The sequence below is a fragment of the Chenopodium quinoa genome, unplaced genomic scaffold (genome assembly GCF_001683475.1).
Source record: "Chenopodium quinoa cultivar QQ74 unplaced genomic scaffold, ASM168347v1, whole genome shotgun sequence".
Lineage (NCBI taxonomy): Eukaryota > Viridiplantae > Streptophyta > Magnoliopsida > Caryophyllales > Amaranthaceae > Chenopodium > Chenopodium quinoa.
Window position 1 is genome coordinate 2,398,775 of NW_018744113.1, and position 2,932 is coordinate 2,401,706.

The 2,932-nt window shown below is 41.2% G+C and overlaps 1 non-coding gene across 1 annotated transcript; it reads left to right on the plus strand.

The window, feature by feature from the left end:
• Positions 1-2,200: 2,200 nt before the first annotated feature.
• On the plus strand, positions 2,201-2,272 carry TRNAD-GUC. The gene has a single exon. It is a non-coding gene; the product is annotated as a tRNA-Asp (tRNA).
• The last annotated feature ends 660 nt before the right edge of the window (positions 2,273-2,932 follow it).

The window sequence follows — 2,932 nt, forward strand, 5'->3', positions numbered from 1 at the left end:
CGTGGATACTGACACGGCCGTGCAATTGGCTTGCACGGTCGTGCTGCCTTGCCTGGGGTTGCTTGCTTATAGGCCATCACGGGTGTGCTTATGGTAACATGGTCGTGCTGCCTGTGCTATGTAATCAATGCACGGCACTTGAACTTCCTTAACTCCTCGGACTCCGGTCAAGGCTAGCTCGGTTACGCATCAAGGGCTCGGGATCCGATTAAACTCGGTTGATATTACCTGAAAACACATCAAAAACAAACCGAAAACCCGTGAAGCACGTAATATGGGGAACGTAAGCATAACAAGGTAATAATCGGCCAAAACGGCCCCAAATACATCCAAAATCATCCTAAAATATGCTCTAAAGCGCGCCCTAAAGTGCGCTTGTCAAAACCCCCCAAGCTACACTTTTGCTAGTCCTCGAGCAAAAACCAAGGGGAACACACACAAGATCAAATAAACTATGCCATTGCGAACAAATCAAATTAAGCACGGAATGAAATCAATGGATCCTACTTAGAACAACCATGCACGGAAGGAAAACTCACTCAAACAAGCAACGAGACACACAATCCAAGATATCGTTGATCAAATGCGAACAAGACCTAAACCAAGAATAGAGAACAAAGAAATCATGCTTCCCTCTAAACCCGACCAAACCGGCCACGTCCTCCCCTTTTGCTTCAAATCACCACCCTAATTGGCCCCTCGTGATTTCTCAAAGGAACCGGAAGAAGTGATGTTTTGAGGAAATAACAAAGGTATCCCGACATCTCGATTACGCATAATCTTTCCATAGGGTTGAAAGGTATCTCCCTCCACCGTTTGAGAACCGAACACCTCTAAAGTCTAAGGGTCTTAAAAGGGTTGTAATGTATTGGCAATGGGTAAGGTAGGTGAAAACAATTTAAAAAAGTGGGGTTAATTCCTAAATGAAGCGCAAGAATCACAATTCTCAAAAACAATAGTTCAAAAGATGTAATTCACTTTCCACAATCTCATTGATTCACATTCTTACACATCCCAAATTATCCATATAATACACACTCAAATGACCTCTTTCAAACTTCAAAACTTTATTTATGTGTCCTTGACTTTTTCACAATTCGGACGGCTTTTCTCTTCTTCTTTTTTTTTCTTTTTTTTTTGTTGATGGCAAAATGACTTTCACATTACATATTTACAATTAGGCTCACTTTCAAACCTGCTCAAACCAACTATCAAACTTTATTTCTTGATTAGTAAACAATAAGCTCAACAAACCTATCTAGGTAAACGCTTCACAACTAAGGGTTGGTAAAACATTGGCCATCGGGTTTGTAACACGGTTAACCAAGAATGGAATTAAAGCTCAACATGGTTAGCAAGTAAGATGATGTAAAAAGAAAATCAATTTGTAACAAAACAAAAGGAACAAAATAAGAAAAATGAAAAAGGTGCCCTCTTCCTCCCTTAAAAGTGTCAAGTCGGTCTCGGGAGCTACTAGTCAACACAAAGATCGAAAAATGCGTAATCAAGGATCCAAATATGCCACTCAACAAGAATGATGAAGGCTAGAACAAATAAACCTCACGGGATCTAACAAATAAAGCAACTACCAATCAAGGGGGTCAAATCCACAACCGGGAAGCGACTCCATCTTACCACAGCCCAAAGGCATAGAGTTTCACATGACAAAAGTGTTCTATTTCTACCCTTCGCCTAGACTCGTCCACATTGATCAACAATAGACTCGAACTGTGTATTCATCACTGGCTTAAGTGGAAATAGACATTCCATACACATTCATTCACATTTCGAATCCAACATGAACAATATTCCAAAATTTTGCAATTAGACAAGTTTATTATGATCCAAAAACATAGGAAAAGACTACGAGGCATATCATATAAGCTAAACCACACATCCTCATAGCAGAAGCTTTTCCTATCTAACACAAACATATGTACAACTAAGCCAACTGAATAAGTTAAAAGGCACATAACGAGGCATAAAAATCACATAAAATCCCAATCGACAAACAAGTGATCGAATGATATCAACATCAACGATCCCAGGTTCCTTAGAACCGATCAAACATCCTCGAACCATTCAACTTCTTCCTAAACTAAACTATCATAAGCACACAAAAAAAGAAAAGATCTCACCAAATTTGCTTCCCGGGAGCTCCAATTAACGGCCATAGCATCGTTCTTCAAACTCATGCCGCGTCGTTGTAGTATAGTGGTAAGTATTCCCGCCTGTCACGCGGGTGACCCGGGTTCGGTCCCCGGCAACGGCGCCATTTTGACGAGGGTTAGCCTCTTGTAAGTGAGAGCATGCATGGTAAGGAAAGAATAAAAGTTGGTAAATGAAAATAGTTGAACCATGTCGCTTTCGATCCCTAGAGCCCTAGCGGCTAAAGGGTCGTAGAACTTGGTAGGCCGGATCGGTCGGTGGGATAATCCTACAAATTTGTCCAAAAAGGACGGGTTATTAAAAACAACACCCATGGTGTCCACCGTGGGTGGAACCATGGATGAGGATGCATCGTCCCGACCCGGTCTCCTAGTCGATGTCTTTGTTCTAGGCATGTTTGATTCAAGAAATTAAGCACAATATACCAATTACCAAGCAAGAAACTATCCTAGCATGCAATGTACTACCCTAACACTACTAGTTCACCCAAACTTGCAACAATAAAGCACAATTCAACAACAAATATTCAATAAAACGAATGAAATTGGACAAAAATTGCGAAAATCAATGAGTTTAAGAACGAATTCACCGAGGACTCCACGAAGTGGAGTTGTGGCGAGCTCAAAGAGGGCCGAATTTTGCGTCCAATCACTTGAAAAATGCTCCAATGCAAGGAGGGTGCCGAGATCTTGAAAGAAGAATATAGGGAATTAGGGTTTGATTTGAGGAATTGAGGGAGGAGGTTGGGGGTTTGGGTTAGTTT